Source organism: Cupressus sempervirens, chromosome 3, assembly GCF_028749045.1.
Source record: "Cupressus sempervirens isolate cs-2001-9-10 chromosome 3, ASM2874904v1, whole genome shotgun sequence".
NCBI lineage: Eukaryota > Viridiplantae > Streptophyta > Pinopsida > Cupressales > Cupressaceae > Cupressus > Cupressus sempervirens.
Window position 1 is genome coordinate 529,255,709 of NC_143120.1, and position 24,820 is coordinate 529,280,528.

Consider the following 24,820-nt stretch of genomic DNA (forward strand, 5'->3'; position numbering starts at 1 on the left):
CAAGTCAGTCATCAAAAAACTGTCCTGAAGGGCCACTTTGACAGCCTTAATGGTGGGTGAAGAACTTCCTGTGATCAGCAAGTCATCAACATACAAAACTAAAAATAGAAGTGAATCACCCTGTTGCAAAATGTACACATTAGGATCAGAATGGCACCGAGTGAACCCAACTGATAGAAGGAAGGAGTCCATCTTGGCATACCAGGCCCGAGGAGCCTGTTTGAGGCCATAGAGAGACTTTCAAAGATGACACACAAGTGAAGAATCCTGAAGGAAGCCCTGTGGCTGCTCCATGTAGATCTCCTCATGAAGGTCACCATGAAGAAAAGAACTCTTCACATCCATCTGATGTACTTCCCAATGATTAGCTGCAGCAATGGCAAGAACAATTCGAATGGAATTCATTCGGGCAACTGGCGCAAAAGTCTCAGAGTAGTCAATCCCCAGAACCTGGGAGAATCCTTTGGCAACCAAGCGAGCCTTGTGTTTGTCAACTGACCCATCTGCTGCAAATTTTGTTCGATAGATCCACTTACATCGAACAAGTTTTCTTCCTTTAGGAAGAGGGACAAGATCCCAAGTGTGGTTCCTCATCAAGGAACTATACTCTTCCTACATAGCTGTATCCCACTCAGAAATACCAGAAGCCTCATGAAAGGACTGTGGATCTGAGGTAGTAGCAATGAAGACATGTGGAGCATCCTGGAATTGTGAACGAGTTCGCCTGGTGTCTGATGGATCCCCAACCCAATCACCTGCAGACTGCAAGGTCTGTCTAGCCCAAAGTGGGCAAGAAGATGGAGAATCTGGAGGGGAATCATTAACCTTTGAATGATGACTAGGAGAGGAAGGAGGTGAGTTCTCTGAATCACTTTCTGCATCAGAAGTAGAGGTAGAAGACTGTTCAGGTGAATCTGACTCATCAGAAGATCTGTCATGTATTCCAAGTGACTCTAATGTCAAGGTAGAAGTTGGAGAAGTGATAGAAAGTGAGCTTGAAGATCCCTCCTCAAACTGAACACTCCTCTCAATGAATAACTCATGTGTAGTAGGGTGGAGCAACCGATAACCCTTCACACCATCAGGATAACCTACAAATATGCAAGGTCTGCTTTGCGGATCCAAGGCCTTACGTTTCTCTGTAGGAATGTGGGCCCATGCAGGGGAGCCAAAAACTCGAAAGTGCTTAACTGATGGTTTTCGACCGCTCCAAGCTTCAAAAGGAGTAACTCCCTTCAAGGCTCGATGAGGAACACGGTTCTGGATATAACAAGCACAATTAATGGCTTCTGCCCAATACTGTGGTGCAAGAGATCTAGAGTGAATCATACAGTTTGCCATTTCCTTCAAGGATCTATTCTTCCGTTCTGCAACACCATTTTGCTGAGGATTGTATGGAACTGAATGTTGTAAATCAATCCCCTCTGAAGTGCAAAATCTTTCAAACCGATGGTTGACATACTCACCACCATTTTCTGTGCGCAAAATCTTGATGGCTTTCCCAGATTGCTTTTCTACAAAATTTTTGAAGTCTTGAAAATGGTCAAATACCTCTGACTTCTGTTTGAGAAAGTACACCCATGTATATCGAGAAAGGTCATCAATGAATGTGAGGACATATCGGGCCCTGCTGAAAGAAGGATGTTGAAATGGACCAGCCAAATCACTGTGAACTAACTCTAGTATCTGTGAAGCTCTCCATGCCTTACTTTTGTCAAACTTTTCCTTAGGATGCTTACCAAGAATGCAACCTTGGCAAACACCTCCTGAGAATTGAACCGAAGGCAACCCTGTGACCATGCTCTGCTGGTTGAGCTGATGCAAATAGCGGAAGTTAAGATGGCCAAACCGCTCATGCCATAATTTACTCACATCATTAGAGTGAGTGAGCAAAACAGATGAAGGAGGATCAGGAACAAAGTGAGAAAACAGATAGAGCCGTGACTGATGATCTGCTCTCCCAATTGCAACTACAGAATCACTATGCAACTCACGTATCTCCACTGAATCAGGAGTGAACTCAACCCGCTTGCCTAAACCTGTGTGAGTGATTTGGTATATTGATAGGAGATTATTTGATAATGAGGGTACACAAAGAACATCATGGAATGTGCCATCCCCCACATCAACAGACCCTCTCCCACACACCTCAATAGGAGTGTCATCACCCATCAAAATAGAAGGCATAGTACATGGCTCTAAGGATGCAAGTTCTTCCTTAGATGAAGCCATGTGGTGTGAAGCACCCGAATCAAGAACCCAAGTGGATGGTGAGGAAGCAACTGCAACAAGAGCTTTGCCCTTTCCTTTCCCCTTGTTGTTTTCTTTTGCCTTGTTAGACTCTTCATTAGAACTTTGTTTGATAGACTCAGGAACACTAATATTATTCTTCTCAAGAATGTATGTCAAGTGATCAATTTGTTTCTTCAAACATTTATGTTCATCATGACCGGGTCTTTTACAATAGGCACATTTAACCTTTTCTTTCTTAGGCTTATCGCCCTTGGAGGATGAGGTATCAATAGTTGCTTTTGAAGCAATTGGTATCTGATCCTTCTTTTCCTCACTATTATTTTGTTTCTCATCCTTACTATTGTTGTTACTACTTTGTCCTTTTTGTTCTTTTGTGCCTTGGTTGGTTGCTAAGGCATGTGACTTAGAGGACTTAAGAGTGCCCATCTGGATTAGCTTGTCCTGTTCTCGAGTAAGATTGACAGCAAAATCATCTAGAGATGGCATGGTGAATTGAGTACCAAGTGCACCCTTAGTAGCATAGAAGGTAGAGACAAACACAGAATATTCTGAACTTAGCTTAGAGAGAATATTGAGAATCAGTTGTTCATCTTTCTTTTCAATTCCACATTGTTTTAACTGCAGCCTTAGTGATTTCAATTTGGTGAAGAAATCTTGGATTGTGTTGAAATTGCCTGGACTCAAACTAATTAATTCATTTTCCAACATATGACCCCTCATTGAATCTTGTGTGCCAAATAATTTTTCTAGCTTTGTCCATACTTCATTTGGTGTATCCAAAGACTCAATGTGAAATAGCAAGTCAGGAGAAACAGACAAACACAATGTTCCATATGCCTCATCACATTTGTTAAACCACTTAGGCTTGTCTTCATCTTTAGCAGGTTCAGTTTCAAGTCCCATAGTTATCCTATTTAATCCAGCTTTCCTTAAGTGAATTATCATGCGTGATTTCCACTCAAAGTAATTGTATGGAGTTAGGATGGGCATATTTGTTTGATCCATGATGAAGGAATGCAAAGAAATGCTAAAAGGAAGAGAATCCAGCCACGACAATGCCCCCCCCTTTTTACTCAATCAAAGAACCCCCCCAAAGAAATATGATTTGGCACTTTATTTTAGTGCATTTACAATTACCACTAGAAAGAGATGTTTAGTGGTCTTGATTTCAATGCATTACAAACCCTCATAAAGAGCATATGCTAAAAGTGAAACTTGGGCACAATAATCAAGGAAACAAATAGCACCACTGCGATCTACTCGAAAAATCATGCACTTTCAAAAAAAAGAATCGCCTCGATACGAGGTCGTATGAGAAAGTTATGATCCTCCGAAGTTTCCAAAACGAGAACTGTGCACAGTCACGGCTGAGAATCTGCAATTTCTGAAGAATTCATGCATGAAAATCAAAAACTAACTCCATTAGTGGATAGAGCACCAAAAAATAGCCAAGTTCATAACAAGAGTCTCAAAATCGGAGTTCGTATGAGCAAGAACGAGACATTTGAAAACTGTATTCAGATCTGCGGCTGCCAACGAAGAGGGGTATGGCTGTAGCTTTTCATGCTCGATTCTAAAAAATATACAACTTGCATGCAAAATCTAAAAGATACCCAGATGGTTTTTTGGGGCTGCGATCAAAACCCAGAAAGTGTTTTTCTTGCTGATGAACAGAAGATGTTGCTGTAGTGTAAATCAGACGCTTTTAACAGTAAAAAATGGCTCCAAAAATCAGAAAACGACCCCAGCAACCAAAATATGACATGCAAATGCTGGATCAGCTTCTTAAGTCCATCAATGGCATGCTGGAACCTGCAAAACTGATTGAAAACTCCAAATATGCAAGTTGGTTGTCAAATTTGAGATTGAAACCCCAGAGAAAAACTGTTTTTGTCAAAACTTTTCTGATTCTCAGGATCATCCAAAGATGCAAGAGAAGAGAATACTTCGTTTTTCAAAAAACTACAATAAAGTTTTTTTTCCCCCCCCGAATCTCTCAAATAAGGAAGCTAAAATCTACTCTTGCACATAGAAAAGCTCTGATACCATGTTAGAATCTGAAAAGATTAATAACCCAGAAAACTAGTGCAAAGAGTAAATATCTAAACTATGAATGCAAATGATACAAAATCAAAATAGCATCATAGAGTTAGTCTCCAAGAGAGTAATGCAAATGCTGGAAGCAAAATAGCATTAAGAGGATGCAAAAAATAAGAGATGCAAATACAAGCCAGGTAGCATGCTTATATAGGCTGGGAAGAGGGAGGAGGTGTCAACACCAACCAATGAGGAGCAACCATCTATCGGACTAAAGATAGCAAAGTATCTTCCCAAGATAGCTAATGGATGCTCACATGTAGGAAGGTGACACCTCACAACCATTCACCTAATAAGACATGCTTTATTAACCTAAGCGAGATTATTAAAAAGTGTAGGAAAAACCTAGCAAAAAATAAAAAATAAAAAACTACACTAACAAGATATACATGTTTGTTTCTTGCTAGTCTAGGTAACCAACCTTTTGATTAGAAATAATGCACCTCCACTTGTGCTTTTTCTGTCATCAATGTTTCCTCCCCAGTTTGTGTCTGTATATGCATTGAGTTCAAATTTTCCATTCTTTTTGTAGTATAGACCAAAGTCATCAGTCCCTTTCAGATATCTCATTATTATTTTTACTGCTATGAGATTATTTTCTTTAAGATTAGTAGAGAACCTAGCCACTATTCTAATTGCTAATGCTATTTCTGGTCTACTATGTACAACATATTGTAGTTTTCCAATCATGGATCTATACATTGTTTGATTGACTTCAGTTGACTCATCATTTTTGGATAGCTTATTTCCTGTGGCCAATTGTGTGCTGACTGGTTTGGATTCCTCCAATCCAAATTTTTTAAGAATTTCTTTGATGTACTTTGATTGTGTAACAAATATTCCATGTTTGAGTTGATATACTTGCAATCCAACAAAAAATTTGATTTCTCCAAACATAGACATCTCAAATTCATGTTTCATTTTATCAGCAAAGCCTTTGCAAAGTACTTCCTTACCTCCAAACACTATGTCATCCACAAAGATTTTAGATACAATAATATCTTTACCTTCTTCTGCTTTGATGTACATGTTGTTGTTATCATTAGTTCTTTCAAATCCAATTTTCACTAGATACTTGTGAAGTCTCTCATACCATGCTCTAGGTGCTTGTTTCAAACCATAGAGTGCTTTTTGTAACTTGCACATGATATCCTTATTTTTTCATCAACAAATCCTTTTGGTTGTTCAATGTAGACTTCTTCTTCTAGTATACCATTTAAGAAGGCAGATTTTACATCCATTTGATAGACTTTAAAATCTTTGTAGGTAGCATATGCAAGTAAAGTTCTTACTCCTTCCATTCTAGCAACAGGAGCGAATGTTTCTCCATATTCTATTCCTTCTTCTTGAGCATAACCCTTGCATACTAATTTGTCTTTGTTTCTGGTAATCTCACCATTCTCATCTAGTTTGTTTCTGAATACCCATTTGGTGCCAATCACATTCTTGTCAGTTGGTCTAGGAACCAAACTCCAGGTTTTATTTTTTCTTATTTGATCAATTTCTTCTTCCATAGCTTTATACCAGTTGCCATCTTGTAATGCACCATATACTATCTTGGGTTTAGATTTGCTGATCAAACATGATTCATGTCTTAGTCTGTTCCTTGTCATTGGTCTTGCATCTTTGTCACCAATTATCTGTTCAGCAGGGTGATGTCTTTTTACATATTTGGATAATCTTTGCTCTGTCCTTGTTTCCATATTTGATCATTCAGATTCAGGATCACTATGTACTTCATTGTCAAGTTGTTCTTCATTATGTGTACTGTCTTCAGAATCAAATTGTGCATTTTCTTCATTCTGTAACTCGACTTCTAAATGCAACTCGGCATTCACTGGTTGTGAATCGGCTGAAACTGACACTTGTTGTTAATTTTCAATTTGATTGACATCATCCTCATCAGTAGTCATTCCTTCATAAGAATATACAAAGGTTTTGTATTCTTCCATTTTCTTTGGTTCTTCAACTTGGACTTCTGTGTGCTCATCAAAATTTACATTTGCACTTTCCACAATTTTTTTAGTGTTAATATTCAAACACTTATATGCCTTACTTCTTGTGGAGTAACCAAGAAATATACCTTCATCACTTTTTGCATCAAATTTTCCATTTCTAACATCTTTAAGGATAAAACATTTGCAACCAAACACTTTGAAATGTTTTACATTTGGTGAGTAACCATACCATAATTCAAAAGGTGTTGTATTTGTACCTTTCTTGACTTGTACTCGGTTCAGTGTACGAACAGCTACGCTTACAGCCTCTCTCCAGTATTTTAGAGCAACATTATTTTCCATCATTAATGTTCTGGCACATTCAATTATAGATCTATTTCTTCTCTTAGCAATTCCATTCTGTGGGGGAGTTCTAGGAGCTGACGTTTGTCTTTTGATTCCATTGTCATTACAGAATATCTTGAATTCATTTGATGTAAATTCACCACCTCTATCTGATCTAGTGGGAGGAGATAGACATAGGCCTAAGCTACGAGAGAGGAGGATGAGGATGAGGAGGAGGAGCATCCACTGAGACATAGAAGAGTGGAGTGGGTAGAGGCATGACAAGAGTAGGCTACCAAAGGAGATGCAGAGGAGGGTGACTTGGATGCCAGGATCTAGGCTTTGGAGGCAGAGCTATAGGGGTTGAGGATGACCATAGTGGTCAAAGAATAGTATCTAGTGGATGCGTGAGTAGAGGTTGACATGTGAGAGTGATCTCTAAGGGATGATTTAGCAAAGGCCAGATGGGAGGTGGAGAAATAGACAACCAAGGTGGCTTACTACCATAGTGTGTACATTGTTGTAGTTCTGGTGGATTCGCTAGTACTTATGTACCCAAAGAGGGCTGGTAGATTGGATTAGCCACCATTGAGAGTAGCAATAGCTCCTCCCTAGGCACAACCTACTCATGAGGGGGAAGCCAGTCTTAGGTCTAGGCTGATGTCTTTATGACACTTTTGTTGTACCATGTGTCTTTTGAGACATTCATCCAGATTTTGGATCCCATATTGTATATGTATTGTGACATATTTGATATATATGAGAGACTAGATTTGATCGATATCTTTATGTACTTACCTCATTTATTGAAAGTTGTATATGGATGTTTCAACATTTTTAGTTTGTTTCCATGTCATGTTTTAGTTTTTTGCTCATGTTTATATGCTAATGGATCTCTCTCTTGTTTAGTTTAGCTCTCATGTGTATGATGTAGACTCACATTTTTAAAATGTAATACTTGGATAGATCAGATGTGCTTCTACATTAACCCCTTGTGATGATAGGATAGCAAAGAGACAAAGCAAAAGATCAAGGAAATGGAAAGGTATGATTGAGAAGAAAGTGAAGAAGATATGAAAGCAGTTAGTTGTTATATCCAGGAAAGATGAAGAGAGAGCTCTTCCCATTGTAGAAATGCAAGACTAAGCTAAAATGAGCTCATGATACAAACTAATATGCAAAATGGTTTACTTACAAGGGACACAAAACATTTATACTCTAATTTCTTTATTGAGAATTTATTAGGGACATTGTAAGATCGTACAATTTTCACTAGTATAACTATGAGGATATGAATATGATCTATATTAGATAGGTATGTGGGAATCCAACCTAAGAATCAAAGACATGTAAGTCGAGATGGCTAATGCAATCAAATTCCCTACGTTTAGTTTAGCAAGATTACACTTGTATCATGGCATAAGCACCAAGATAACCCCCCAAGTGTGGTCTTATTAAAATAGACAAGGATGATATGTTATAGGTCCAAGGTATCAAGTAGGACAAGCATGAATGCTCTAAACACCTTAGACTAACAAAGTATACCCACAAGTAGAAATCTAGTAAAACATGCCTCGTGCCCCTAGTCTTCTAGTCCATGACATCCTTGAAAGGCTATTAGAGAAGGAACACTCATCAAAGAACTCATCATAGTCAACATATAAAGAAGATAAAGTTCAACATACCTTAGCAAGTATAATGTTTAAGTGTGTGTGTGTGTGTGTGTCACATGGTCATTTCTACAAGACTTAAATATGATAGTGAGAAATATCACAACATCCTAGACTGTGGGTAGAGTATCTGAAAAGTGTTGAGAAACACTTTATGTCAAGGGGAAAGTGTTGAGAAACATTATTTTTTGACTTTCCAAAGAAACCCTAATGCTCAAAGAGACCCTAATACGATAAGCAGTTATGCCTCCGAGATGAGGACAAGAGACAATTCCAAGCTAGGAAATGTGTTGTAGAGTGAATGAGTGAGACTTATAGACATAGGTGTGAGGATCTCAAGTAGTGCCTATTTCCAAGTTTTCACCACTTGGCAAATTTTTTTTAGGACTTTTTTCAATTTTTTTGTATTTTTTGAATATTTTGTATTGTTTTGGTGATACATCAAACTGCCTATTGCTAGGTTTTCACTGAGATGACCATTTTTTAGGACATTTTTCTAATTTTTTAGGATCAATAAATATATACAAATAGTTGAGGTGTGAGCCTTTGCATAAAGAACTTTTTCAGATGTAGTATATTGATGGGTTCAACAAGTTCTTCCCCTTCAAGAGTAGAAAGCTAATATGCACTAGATCCAAATATTTTTGTCACAATGTAAGGACCCAACTAGTTAAGCTCGAATTTCCCTTTCTAATCTCTATTTTGCTGATTTTGGGGATTTTCTTTAAGCACAAGCTCGCCCAGTTAGAATTCATAGGGATTTACCCTTTTTTTGTAAGTAGTAGATATCCATTTTTTATATGCCCTCATGTGATCAAAAGCAACCTTATGGTGCTCACCTAGAGAAGGTTTCTAACTCTTGTATCCTCATAGCCCTATGGTCTTCATCAATTATAAACCCATGTAGGGAGACTCGTAGAGAGGAAATCTCTACTTCTAAGGGTAAGATAGCCTCAGAACCATAGACTAAAAAAAAGGTGTAGCCCTTGTAAGAGTACAGATGGTGGTCATGTAGGCCCATAGTGTTGGATTGATCTATACATGCCAATCTTTTCTTGATTTGTGAACCATTCTATATAGGATTTTGAGAAATGTTTTATTAGAGGTCTCAATTTTTTCGTTCCCTTGGGGATAGTAGATTAAGGACCAATGTTGTTTGATCTTGAATTTCTTACATGGTTGTTTTAGGTCCTTGTTTTTGAATTGTCCTCCATTATCATTAATGATGGAGGATAGGATGTCATCGCAAAAAATAATGTGTTTGGGAATAAATAAACATGTTTTCCTATTGAAGTAGATAAAGGTACAACTTCAACCCATTTTTTATTCAGTCACTATGATAATAAACTTATGACCATTGGACAAACTTGGATGAATCTTTCCTACCAAGTCAAACATCCATTGCCGAAATGGCCAATACGTAATACAAGGTATGAGCTCACATCCAGAAGCATGAATCAAAATACCATGAAGCTAACATTTCTTACAAGATTTAGCATATCAAACAATGTCAGCTTGGATGGTTGGCCAACAATAGTTTTCCCTAAGTAATTTTTGAGCAAGTGCAAGGCTATTGGAGTGTTTCCTAAAAATATCATTGTGAGCTTCAACTAAGGCCTTTTTGGACTCTTCTAGTTCTAGACACCTAAGAAGCATTTCATCTAGACCCTTCCTATACAAGTCACCAGAAACCAAGGTTTAGTATGAGGAATTGCAAAGGAGTTGGCATTTTTTATTTCTCATGAGATTTTTAGGAATGACCTAATCATGTAGGTAGGAGAAAATGGTGGAATAATGAGATGAATCATGACCAACAATGGTGTAGATCACATGGTTATCAGAGGAGTCATAAGCAAGGTGATTAATTCTTCCAACAGGAACTCAAAAAGCAATTCATGCTCTTGTAATTGGACAATAGATGCTAGGGTGGCATAGCATTTGCAACCTTGTTTTCTACTCTAGAAATTTGTTGAAATGTCATGAATGTGAAGTAGTTTTGTAGAGCATCAATCATCTTCTTTTAGGGTACCAACTTGTCATCCTTGGTTTGATAATCATTGTTGACTTGGTTTATGACAAGTCGAGAATCTCCATAGATATACAGCTTTTTGATCCTCCATTCTAAAGCCATTTTAATCTTGTTTTTTAAGGCCTCACACTCTACTATATTATTAGTGTAAGGAAATAAAATGTTGTAGGACTTACAAATCATGTTGTAGAAGTTGAGGAAACCAACTCCATAGTTTGCCAAGAACACCTGCATGAAGAATAACCTATTGTTGAAAGGAAACCAAAGAGGAAAAAGCGAAGCTTGGAAATCTCAATGGAGTGAAAGAAAAATTGTATTCCAAGATGTAAAAAATAATAATTACAAGAGTTCAACCCTAAAGGTGAATAGAACCCTAAAAAGGAAAAAAAAAACTAGGTTGTGCATTATAATTAATATAAAATATTAATTATATACACCTAAGAGATAGCTTAAGTAAACTAGAGTAATAGAAAACTTAATTAATTAAATCAAAGAGATCTAATTAATAAGTGTAAACAAATAATTACTCTAACACCCCCCCTTAAGTGAAGCTCAAGAGGTAAGCTAACCTAGCTCAGCTATGAAAGTAGGAAAATGGGTCCCAGCAACAAGGCTTGATTAGGTACCCAAAATAAGGAAACCTTCGTAAACCGGAGACAAAGGAGAAAACCCAGTGGGAAAAAATCCTCTCCAAAAAGAGATAGAATAAACATGCTTTAAAAACATGAAGGAAGGCCTCAACAAGACTTGCTAAGGAAAACTTCTATAACCCCAAGCATAGAACACAACTGAAGATAGCATGGTGATGCAAAAGGTTTGGTGAAGATTTTAGCAACCTACATGTTAGTGGGAATATACTCCAAAGAGAAAGCACCATCCTAAATCTACTAATGGATGAAATGCATATGAAGCTCAATGTGTTTAGTGCACTAATTCTCCACTGGGTTGCAGGAAATGTGAATAGCACTTTGATTATCGCACCACTGAACAGTGGGATGATTAGGAGGAAAACCAAACTCAATCATCAACTGTCAAAGCCATAAAATCTCCTAACTAGCATGCACCTCTACTCTATACTCAGCCTCTATAGATGAAAGTGCACAAGGATCCTACTTCTTGCATGACCAAGTGATAGGACTAGAGCCAAGACAAAAGACAAATCTAGAAGTAGACTTCCAATCATCGGCATCACCAGCCCAATTTGAGTTAGTGAAGCCAACAATGTGAGGAGTCCTTGATGTCTAATGAATGCCATACATAAGTGTTCCCTAAATGTATATTAAAATATGCTTAGCAGCATGTCAATGACTCTAGTGAGGCTCATGTGAAAACTAAGAGACAAGACCAACTACAAAGGAGAGATCAGGATGAGTATGTGTCAGGTACAACAAGTTGCCAACCAACTATCGATAGAATGTAGGATCCATTGAAGGCAAAGTGCAAGAGGTAGAAAAGGTAACACCCAACTAAAAAGGTGTGGGAGAAAGCTTGCAATCAAGCATGTCAAAGCATTGAAGCATGTCAAGAGCATACTTCTACTGGTAAACAAAGATCCTAGCAAAGGATTGAACAATCTATAGACCAAGAAAGTAGTGTAAAAAACCAAGGTCAACTATCTTAAATTGTTCCATCAAGGCACACTGAACATCCTATATTAGAGAGGATGAGCTACCCATGAGGAGAATATCATCAAGATATAGAACAAGGATCAAAACCTCATCCTTAAGATGCTAAATGTAAACTATAGGATCATAATATCAGCATGTGGAGCCTACAAAAAGTTAAAAAGAGTCCATCTTTTCATACTAAGCCTCAAGGGCCTATTTGAGACCATACAATGAGTGTCAAAGTCTACAAACCAAGGAGGAATCCTACACAAATCCCTAAGTCTGCTCCATGTAAATTTCCTCAGTAAGATCAACTTGTGAAAAGTACTTCGCAACAAGAAGTGCCTTGTACTTATTAATAGAACCATCAACAACAAACTTAGTATGATATAACCATTTGCATCGCACTAACTTTCTTCCCTTAGGAAGAGAACAAAGATCCCAAGTATGATTCTTCATCAAAGAAGAATACTCCTCCTCCATGGCACTGTCCCACTTAGTATGTCTTGTCACTACTACAAATGTTTGAGGATCACCAAAAATAGCATGACTTAGAAGACTAGAACCCGCAATATGAGAACAGGTGTGGCGGGAAGTGGAAGGGTCACCAGCTAGAGATCTGGCAGTCTCAATTATAACACGAGCCCATTTAGGAATCTACAAAGGATCTTGTGGTGGAGGTAAATTGGGATCACCAAGATCATCATCCTCATCATCCAAAAAAGAGACTGGAAAGGATGAGGGACTAGTAGTGGTAAGTGAAGTAGACTCTAGAGGCAGGGTATCTACTGCAGGAAGGTGCTCATCAAACTAGACATCTTGTTTAAATAGGACCTATTTGGAATCAAGATCAAAAAACTTGTATGCCTTAACATCCTTGTAATAGCCAACAAAAATGAGGTGTCAGCTCTTTTGCTCCATTTCTCTCCTCTAAGCATTAGGTACAAATGCCCATGCTTGACTACGAAAAACTCAAAATGAAGATATATCAAGCTTGACATGAGACCAAGCCTCCTCAAGAGTTTTATGTCAAACTACTTGTGAGGCATCTAATTCTGAATATAGTTAGTAGAATTGATTGCCTCTACCCAAAAAGATGAATCTATGGACCTGGACTGTATCATACAATTAGCCATCTCCCAAAGTGTTATGTTCTTTCTCTTTGCCACACCATTCTACTAAGGGGTGTAGGGCATTGAATACTGATGTTGAAGACCATGTTCAGAGTAAAAATCCCTGAAAGCTTGGTTAACATACTCCCCCCATTATCTGTGCATATCAACCAAAAAGAAAAACCAGACTACTTCTCTACAAATGTCTTGAAGACTCGAAATGAATCAAAGACATCAGACATGTACTTCAAAAAGTACACCCATGTGCACCTAGAGAAGTCATCAATGAAAGTAAGCACATATCTAGCACCAAAAAAAGGAGTGTGAAATGACATAAGGTCACTATGAATCAACTCTAATGGTGCTAAAGCATGAGTAGCTCATCCATGTGGAAAAGGATCCCTATGTTGTTTGCCAAGAGAAAAACCCTAACAAACACCATTTGTGCAAGAAATCTAGGGAAGCTCAAGAACAAGTGTTTGTGTGCTAATCTTTTGAAGATATATGTAATTGACATGACCTAAATGCTCATGCCAAAGTCTACTTACTGAATCTACATGTGCTACAAGATAGGAACCTATGCCATTAGAAGATTCAAATCCATCAAATTTGTATAGGAAAGATGCAAAGTCAACACTCCCAGTAGCCACTATCAACTCAGAATCATGTAAGTCCTAAATAACCACATCATGTGGTGAGAACTCAACTATCTTACTAGAGCCAGAGTGGAAAATGTAATAAATAGACAATAGGTTCTTTGAGATGTTAGGGACAAAAAGAACATCCTAAATAGAACCCCCAACTAATGCAACAGAACCAGAAGAGTTCCCAATAACAATCTATGAAGTAGCACAAGGAGCAATTGAGGTGAACAACTACTGAGTTTGAGTCATATAGTGAGAGGCGCCAGAATCAAGAATCTAGGTGGGCCTAGAATTTATTGCTTGTGCAGTAAGAGTGTGACCTTTCCCTATAGGGGAGGATGAAGACTTAGGAGCAGAAATGTGATGCTCCTACATGGATTCCTCTAAAGCCTCCAAACATTTCCAACACTTGGAAATAGGATTTCCATTCCTTCCACAAAAATTACAGGTCTCAACTGATTTCTTCTTAGTCTTGGAGGTAGGTTCAGTAGACTTCAAAGAAGATTTACCCTTGGAAGGGTTAGTTGGAGGTTTGGGATCAGTTTTATGTGTATCTTTCTTTGGTTTGGCTTTTGATTTTGGTTTCCCCTATGAAGATTGAGCAATCAATGCTTGGCTAGAAGAGCTAGAAGTATCCATCAGTTGGGATCTTTGCATGTTCCTGTGTCAAAAAATCACAGAATGTCTCAAAAGAAGGCTTGACATGTTTGTTTCCCAAAGCATCCATATTGGAGTAGAAAGTGGAAGAAAAGATCTGATACTATCCTCTCAACTTTGAGAGTATCAAAAAAATACACTCATCATTTGTCTTGGTTTTTCCACATCCCTACAAAACTAAACGTAGAGATTTGAACTTCATCAAGAAGTCCTCCATGGTGGGAAAGTTGGTAGGAGTCAAAGTAGTCAACTTTGCATCAAGCTATAGTGTCCAAAATGCATTCACTATGCTAAACAAGTTGGAAAACATAGTCCAAATAGCCTAAGGAGTGGTCAAACCATCTATGTGAAATAGGAAACTATCATATATGTTCAGTGCAATCAATCTCATGGCTTCATCCATTTTGTTTCTGTGTTGAAGAACCTCAAAGGGGTGTTGCAAGAAAGTTTGATTTTCATCCAGACATGACCATAAGCCACATGACATAAGAAGCCTAGTCATGTGTGCTTTCCAAGTATGGTAGTTGTGTGGTGTCATTCAAGCCACATATGGTTCCAACATTGAGAGAAGAAGATAGAACTAGAAGGGTCATTTCTGAATTAAATTACAGAAAGAAAGATGCACCCCCATAATGTATAAATCTATCCCTCGTATACCAAAGAAACAACTAAGGAAAGCACAAAAATTAGAAGAAAACCTAGATGCCAGATGTAGAGAGGTAGGAAAATGAAGCCTCTACTTCAACACCAAAAATAGGAGCTCAAATGGTTGACTAATATAATGAAACTGGCATCATCACCTCCATCTTGGAAACAACTTTCTGATGATATTTCATTTATCAAAAATGAACACCGTATGCAAAAGATATGGATGAAAAATCAACTACTCCTCCAAAGAATAAGCTCTTTGGAAAAATAAAGAGATGGGAAAAAATTTGAAAGCTGTATGACCATCAAGTGACCATTTACCCAAAAAAAATTTGATCATCAAAAAAAATTCAGTCGCCAAAAAATTACAGGTCGCCAAAACAAATTTTGGCCATCAAATTGCTAATGTCACCTGTCTAGTTGCTAACACTAGCAACTGGCAGTGGTGACTAGGTGGTGGAGGTGGTAGTCAAGTAGTGGCAGCGAAGGTGGCGGTCAGGTGGTGTGGTGGTGATGGTGGTGGTATGGCAGTGGTGCATCAGTAGGAAGGAAGCACGAACTAGGCTGCAATGGTGTGCCAACGAGGACAGAGCGCTAGCCAAGGGTAGGTGGCACACTGGTGGTGCAATGGAAGTGCTCCAAAAAATGCTTTTAAATTAAAAAATTTATTTTTTCCTCATTTTTTTGAGTTGTACAGCCTAGGAGAGGGGGGAAAAAAATCCCAGAGCCTACTATGGCAAAAAATGAAAAATTTTATATGGATTTTGACTGTACCAAGCCTTCTAAGCACAATAGTGGTATCTATTTTTGCTCAAAGTGCACTAGAAAAAGGTGCCTCCTTTAGATTGAAGAAAATCAACCATGAAAAGCTAGCTTTTTTGTCTTCAAATCATGGCTTCAAGTTCTCTAGACTAGGCAATTGCAAGGAAGCTTTGATACCATGTAGAAGTTGAGAAAACCAACTTTGCAATTTGCCAAGAACACCTGCATGCAAAATAACCTATTTCTAAAAGGAAACCAAAGAGGAAAAGGAAAAGCTTGGAAATCTCGATGGAGTGAGAGAAAAATTGTATTCCAAGATGTAAAAAATAATAATTAAGGGAATTCAACCTTAAAGGTGAATGAAACCCTAAAAGAGAAAAAGAACTAGGTTGTGCATTATAATTAATACAAAATATTAATTATATGCACCTAAGAGATAGCTTAAGTAAACTAGAGTAATAGACAACTTAATTAATTGATCAAAATGATCTAATTAATAAGTGTAAATAAATAATTACTCTAACACATGTAACCATGAGGTGTTATAAATAGAATGCATGCACCAGCCCCATTTTGGGTGTGAGAACCATCAAAGAACATCTTCTAGGTTCTTTTGATGGCATACATGATGGAAGCATCTGGAAATTCAATCTACATAGGAGTTGTATCTTCTAATGGAAAATCATCTAGTTGATCAGCTATGGCTTGCCCTTTGATAGATTTGTGTTCAATGTACTGGTGTAAAATTCAAAGAGAATCATCATCCATTTAGCCAGACAACCAATAAATGCAACTTTACTAAATAGATATTTGAGGGGATCTATCTTTGCAATGACATGAACTATGTGAGCCAACATATAGTGTCTAAGATTTTGGGAGCCAAATACCACTACAGGTCAAGCCTTCTCAATGTTGTTGTAGTTCATCTCATAGGCCACCAAAGTGTGACTGATGTAGTAAATAGCATGTTCTTGTCTAGTTTCATCACTTTGTGCTAAGAGTGCTCCTAAGGAAGAATATGTAGCTAAGATGTATAGAATCAAAGGTTTTCTAGGGATAGGTGGCATGAATACTTGAGGTTTAGCCAAATACCCTTTGATTTGATCTAAGATTTGTTGACACTCTTCATTCCAAATAGATGTGGAGCCTTTCTGCAAATTTTTATTGAAATATTGAGCTTTATCAACTAGTAGAAATGAACTACCTAATGGATTACATATGACCTTGAAGACTTCTTAATTGATTGATATTTCTAAGAGAAGGCATTTCCATGATGGCTTGAACCTTTTTGGGATCAACTTCAATGCCTTTTTCTAATATGATGAAGCCTAACAATTAGCTTGACATGACACCTTTTGGGATTTAGCCTAAGCTAAAATTGTTCCATAGTGTCCAATATCAAACTAAGGTCATCAAGATGTGTATTTCTTTGCTTAGATTTGGTCAATGTGTCATCAATATAGTCTTCCATGTTTTTGTGCATCATGTCGAGGAAGATGGCCATGGTCATGGCTCATTGATAGGTAGCTCCTACATTCTTTAGCCCAAAGGGCATGACATTCCAACAACAAGTACCCCATGCACATGTAAAAGCTAATTTTTCCTAATCTTTAGGGGTGATTTTGATTTGGTTGTACCCAGAGAAGTCATCCATTAAAGAGTATATCTCATAATCCACACTCATATCCACTATCATGTCCATTTTAGGTAGTTGAAAATCAACCTTAGGGCATGCTTTATTTAAGTCTCTAAAATTGGTGCACACTTGAATGGACTTGTCATGTTTAGACATAGGTTCAATATTGGAGATCCATTCTACATTATCAATGGCTCTGATAAAGTTTTCACTTAGGAGTTTTTCTAGTTTTTCCTTGACCAAAAGAGCCACACGTGGGTTCATCTTCCTCAACTTCTATTTAACAGGCTTGACACCAAGAGAAATAGATAGATGGTGCATAATCAGATCAGTGTCAAGACCAGGAATATTTGAGTAGGTCCAAGAAAAATTGATTTTCTTTTCTTGAAGGAACTTAGTAAAGTTCTCATTTTATCCTAGAAATATCTTGGAAAATCACCAAGTACCTCATCCATAGGTGCCTCAAAAAGGTTTTCACATTTAGATACATCTTTATTTTTACTCTTTTTGGGTTCAGATATAGCCACAAAGTGGTTTTCACCATCTAAATTGCTTTTTTTTTTTTTAATGACGGATGTGTTTGATATATGTTTCCATCATATCAACCATACATTCAAAGGTTGAAGATATAACAAGTTTAATAGTAGCTAATCTCATAGTCATTTTGGAAAGATAGTAGTTTAGGTCTTTGAGTAGACTAATCTATGAGATCAGGATGGATTAACGAGAGGGACATAAAGGATTCAAGATTATTGATATGGTAGGAATCATCTCTAGTGACATGATAAGTTGAGCCTATAGTAAAAGTTCCAAAGGAATCTAGATCAAGAATACACCTAGGGAATCAGTGTAATCCACTAAAGTAGTTTACAAACCAAACTCATCATATCCTAGACTAGACTCTTTGACCACAGTTAGTTATATAGTATAGGAATGGATGACATCTACTCCTAATTCACAAGATGCATATAAGAGACTTTCTCATTCATATTCACCAGAATCTATAATCTAGTTCCTAGAAATCAAGTGAGTAGTGTTCTCTCTTATCCTTCCTCTATTTAGATCTTCATGCTCAAATTTATCTTATTAGTGTTATCGGGAGGTAGAAGCCTCAGCATAATTAGAGGTAATCATAGGTTCTTCTCCTCAAAGGAGAGAAGTAGGAGGTATAGAATCCTCTTCTTGTAGAATAGTTGTAGCAAAAGATTGTTCATCATCCTCTGATTCACTAAGCATGGGAGCTCTTCTATCAAATATTGGTAATTCATCTTCTAGGCCAAAGCCAAGGCCCAAAGTATCTCTAGTTTTGTGACCCTTAGAATTAATGGTTCTATGAGAGCTTTTTTGTTACCAGTTAAGGAATTGTGGCCCTGATAGCCCATTTTTTTAGAAATGTGTATCCTTTTCCATAACACTTAGGAGAGATAGGAGTAGTAATTTTCACTTCCTCCACATCTTCCTCTTCCCTATATATCCTATCTCTAATGGCTTGGTTTTCTTTTTCTACTTATAGGGGAATTGAAGACTAAATAAAAGTGCCAAAAATGGTCATAGCAAAAGCTAAGAGCTTTTATTTTGTAGAAGGTTTCCCATAAGATCAAGGAGAGACCAGTAGAGTAGCAATAAAATCCATATGTACTCACACATACCTAGGCTCATCATTTTCATTTTTTGTTTACACTCTTTTAGAGATGATTTAAGCTCATGAAAATAGAGATTGTGAGGGACGGGTGTGTCAATAGTAGACAGTGTATTGATAGACATAGAATTGTCTCCAGGAATAACTATTTCAATACCATTGAATGGAGACTTTATATGTTGGTGGTATGTAGATGATATTTCCTACATGTCATAAATCAAAGGCCTTCTAAGCAACTTATATGCTAGTGGGATGTCTAGAACTTGGAAGGCCACATCTTTTTCAATAGAACCAACAAAGATTGGTAGCACAATAAGACCTTTAGAAGGCCTTTCAACATCATCATAGGCTTTGATGGTGATCTTTCACTTAGGGTCAATAGAAAAATTGGACATGTCGAGTTGTTGAATAATGTTGAAAGAGATAATGTTTAACCCTACACCATTATCTATCAAGACTTGGCAGACGTGAGTATGAAAGATTTTGACTTCCATGTGGAGGGCGAGATTATGGAGATGAGTGAGAGATATGTCATCTTCTTTGGAGAATGTGAGTTAATGTGGTGAAGAAATATGATTAACCATAGCTTGGAACCACTCTACGTCAATATCTGTGGGGATGTTGGCTGAGTGTAAGAAATTTTTAGGATTATCCTTGTGCAAAGGAGATAGCTCTAACAATTCAAAGATGGATATTTGTGTTAGGGTTCATTGTCGTTGATTGACAAGGTCATAACTAGAGATTACTGAGGCAACTACTTGTTTAGATGATGAGGCATTTTTAGGATTATTTGCAAATTTAAGGACAACTTTTTATTTCCCCCTAGTGACAACATTAAGCATCTCACCATGCAAGGAGGAAAAATCTTCCATTCTAAGAACTATCTTAGGTTAAGTGTTCCTATGTTGTTGTTGAGAATTTTGCATTTTTAGGATAACCTTGGGCCTTTCATCATTTGTATCATAATTAGGTTCCTTTTCAAAATTAGGACCCATCATGCAAAGATATTTAATGAGTTCTATCATGTTTATGATGTTGTCAATGTCAGTGTATGTATAGTTGATCTTTGTGTCATGGTTTTTCATGTTGGCTTTGGAGGAAGATTATGCCATTCTAAGAACTACCTTAGGTCAAGTGTCCCTATGTTGTTGTTGAGAATTTTTCATTTTTAGTATAACCTTGGGCCTTTCATCATCTATATCATAATTAGGTTCCTTGTCAGAATTAGGACCCATCATGCAAAGATATTCAATAGGTTCTATCATGTTTATGATGTTGTTAGTGTTAGTCTACATATAGTTTATCTTTGTGTCATGGTTTTTCTTGTTGACTTTGGATGATTTTCCTTTTTCATACTCTCATAACATTTGTTTGAAGGCTTTGTGCTTAGATTTTTTGACTAGTTCATCTATTACAACTTTTCCAACATCGATGAGATCTTAATTGACATCTTTAAGCTTAAAGTAGTTTTCATTTTTGTCGCCTTTTCTCTTTTGATAACTGTAGACATGGTCCTCTCTCCACCAAGTAGGTCAAATGGGTGGGTCATAGGGTTGGGAATTGTCTAGAAGCATGACCAATTTTTTTGTAAGTAAGGTCTTCAAGACCACTTCATAAGGTTCAAACATAGGTTTCTAAACATGTCTTTTCTTAGCAAATTTTTTGTTTATATCAGATGTTTGAGACTTTGAAGTCTCTTGTTGTTTTGCAGTGTAAATAGCATTAGAAAAGTTAAAGGCAAACTCGTTGGTCTTAGGAGCATCCACTACTCCATCATTGACAATGTATTTTTTTTTACTCCAAGGCTTGTTCTTGTCTTTGCCATTTTTTTCCTTATTCAAGACAATGTCACCTTTTCTAATAGCAACATCCTCAATGCAGTATGCACTTTCAATCATGGCATTGAAGGATGTGAAAAAATCTTTTCTAAGGTCAAAATAGAGTTCTTACAAGTGTATTGACAAAGATGTCAATCTTCTCAATCTTAGGAACTTACTAAGGGTATCTAAAATGGAGAAATCTCCATCACTAGAGATACATTTTAAAGGGTTCTCCTTGTTTTTTTTTGATGTTGCACAAATGCAATATATTAAAAAGATGTTGAATGTTCAAGGAATATTGTTGGATGAAACATTGTGCAAGTTCATCAAATATTTTGAGAGGATGCATCAATTTTGTAAACCATTCCATGGCTTGTCCTCTTAAACTCCTAGGAAACAACCTCATGCGGTAAGTGTCATCATACATAAATTTCATGTTGATAGTGTAGAAGTGCCTCACATGATCATGAGGGTCACCATTTCCATCATATTTTTCATATTTGGGAACCTCTATATCCATAAGAAATGGAAGCATGTAAAGACTCTTATCAAAAGGAAGAGCACATATCAACTCAACAAAGAAGGTTTTAGGTTGTTCTTTGGAGACTTGTAGTTATGTAATTTGATTTCTAAGTTCTTGCATTTCTTCTCTAAAAATTTCAGCCTCAATGGGTTCTCATTTTTTTATTATCCTTTGCATGTCAAAGTCTGGAGGGAGTTTCCATCCCTTTTCTATCATGTATCAAAATTATTAGTCTCCATTTTGTTCCAAGGCTTTGAGCATTAACCCTTGGGAAACCTTGTCTTGTTGAAATCTCATCAAGTCTTCACTGGTGATTTCATCATTGGTTGTACTTTCATGGTGTGAATTTCTTGGTGGTGATGAGCATGCTCCTACATTTACTCTAGGAGTCCTAGGAGGCATATTGTTTCCATCATTCCCATTGAGAGGGTTGTTATCAAATAGGTTACTATAGTAGGCTTGTCTATTTTTGTCATTTCACGCATGAACATTAGACTCAACTTGATGTTAGGCTCTTTCTCTAGTGGCCATTTGTATGGACTCTTTGAGTCTTTCATTTTCTTTTGATTGATCTTCTAAGTGATATTTTATCTACTCGGGATGCATGGTAAGCGAGATGTTTTTTTCACCCCTAGGTGTATCAAAGGGTCTACCGAATGGATTCTCAAAGCTATAGAGTGTGTTATGCTAGATATTAGCTTCTTGTTTCTTATTAGAGATGGGATCCTCCACACAAGGTTTTCCATGAGAGCACCTAGTCAGAGTTTCCAATTTTTTGAAGGTGAAAGAAGCATGACTGCCTTTAATGACTTGGAACCTAGTCATGACCAGCATGTAATGAAATGTTGCTATTTAATAGAATAAGAGAAGTGTTTCAGATTTGAAGCTTGTGAGGTCAAGAATGATCATTTGTCAAAGAGAGAATAAGCAATTGACTTGTCAAAAGTGCTCAAGAATTTACAACACTACTGACTCGAGTTGAGAGTGAGCAAGAATCTTGATAACAATTAGCTAGCATAGAAAGGTAACCAAATTTTTACAAGTGACCATTAGTGATCAATTTTAGCTTACATTTGATAGACTAAACCCATCTTCTTGACTTAGAATAGTACCTAACAAAAGATTTTTTTACCAAGTTCAGGCAAGATGAAGTAACAACACAGCTAGCTCAACTAAGATGCAATTTACACTCTATTTTGTAAATGATAGAAACTAAGTGATACTTCTCAAAGAGCTAGGCTATATTAGGAAAACAAAAAGCATCATATGATAGAGTTGATAGTAATTAGGTGACACTTTTTTCTTAGGCAATGCTTTTGCCTAAGGAGAGTGATACAGTTCACTGTAGCAAGAAGATAGAACTTATAGTAGTCATGTGATATTATTTTACAAAAATAATGTTGTATGATATTTCTCCAATAGTTGTACGATAGTATGCCAATGAACAATGAAAAAGAGCAGTTTTGACTAAAAAAACTTGTGTTTCATGTTGACCGTTGAATGTTTTTAGACTAGAATGTTATGTGGATAGTATAGGACCTTAGTTTTTAACAAAGGATATCATGATTTGCAAACAGTAAGAGAATTTTATATGTCTCAAAATTTTCAAAAAGGGACAAAGCGACCTTTCCAATACGTACTTGTGATATCATAAAAAAATTATATCAATGCTAACGAGATGTTTGATTTGCAAGAACATTTACATAGGTATAGCACACTCAAAAATACTTGCCAAGAAGATCTACCTAAGAGTAAAGGTTCATTACTCAACAACTTGGCCCACACTAAGTTCCCTTTTGCCTCTCACCAAGTGGTTTCCCACAAGAGATATTGGCTTTGTCATGGAAATGACATAAGCATAACTAAGGAGACATAGACGTTGAGTATAAAATCTTGGGGTGATCTAGGTAATCCACTAGGATCAATCCTTGCACTAAGAAGTTGAGTGGTAAAATAAGGTAGTTACTAACCTAGAGTGTTTAGAAATGATGTTTATAATACTCCTCTTGCACCCAATTATGGCACACCTTTCCTTGTGACAAGTAACAGACCTCACAGTCACAATAGCACCTTAAGCATTCTTGCCTAGCATTTTCTTTATGGTCCCAATCCCACAAGTACTCATATTAAGAAAATAAAAGTACTATGTCTACCAATTTTTTGTGTCCTTGATAGCCTTGAGTTTGTAGTGGGTTGAAATAGTTAGATTTTCTTTACCCTACTTGGGTCATTCCTCTTGATTTCTCAAGAGCAGGCCCTTTAAGTGTTGGTGTTTAAAACTACTGAATCAACAAAATACTCAATACCAAAATGATAACACTCATATAATCTAAGGATTAGCCATTTCCCATTAACAATTACATAAGTAAACCATTTGGACCCAATTTCAAAAAAACAAAGGATGGTTTCCTACTCTTTAGGCTCTGCAAAACCAAGGTGGGTATACCTAGGGATGATTCTAATACAAACTGTTGTATGAAAATTATCTTAGTTTCATTCTAATTTTCATCTTCTACCCTTAGGTACATACATAGTTTATCAATTTCCTTAATTCTTTCAAGTTTATATATATTCCTCATAAGCAGATCTGGTCATAATTCTCCTAGAATTTAAAAAAATTCTTGAAAATAGTAGCTACCTAAGACTCTAAATTTAAATGTAAATGAGTGGTGACCAGAATTATAGTTTTGAACACAATGGATTGAAAATGACTTTGAATTTAAACAATGTTTTGACATGTAGAAGAAAAATTTACTCTCAAACACCTCTGATTTATATGACCAGTGCTTTATCCATGGGGGCAAAGAGTCAACTTATTAGTAAGAGATCTTATTCAATTAACTTGTAATTGAATTAATCAACTGTAATCACCTATTTCCATTCTTATGAGATATCCTTTTCATAAACTCATGATTTCTACTAATCTATTGAAGCATTTACATAATCCTTTGAATTAAAAGCAACAATAAACCAATATACAACCCATCCAGACTACATTCAATCAAATGAACCTTGTTCAAATGATCTCAAAATTTATAAACTCATGAAATGGAGACAGAAAATGATGACACAAATCTAGTGTAAATACCCTTTAGTATTATCCTCTTGCTGACTAATACAAGAACCAATAGAAACTCAATGAAGAATTCATGAATTCATACTGATACTGTCATTTCTATTTGTCATCAGAAAAGTACATAACTAGGAATGAGCTCAAAAATAACTACACATGACTGGACCAACTGTAGTTTTCCTAAAGGTTGAAAAATATACAAGTATTCAAACCCTTTCTCCAACCCTGGGATCTCACTTATATAATGTCAGATGCAACAAGCTTCAAGCTTGGGGAAAATGGCAAGTGTCCAAAAAAAAAAAAATTTAATGTAATAGAAAGCTAACACATCAAGTTATACTTTAGTAGGTCCCATTTATGTTACATTA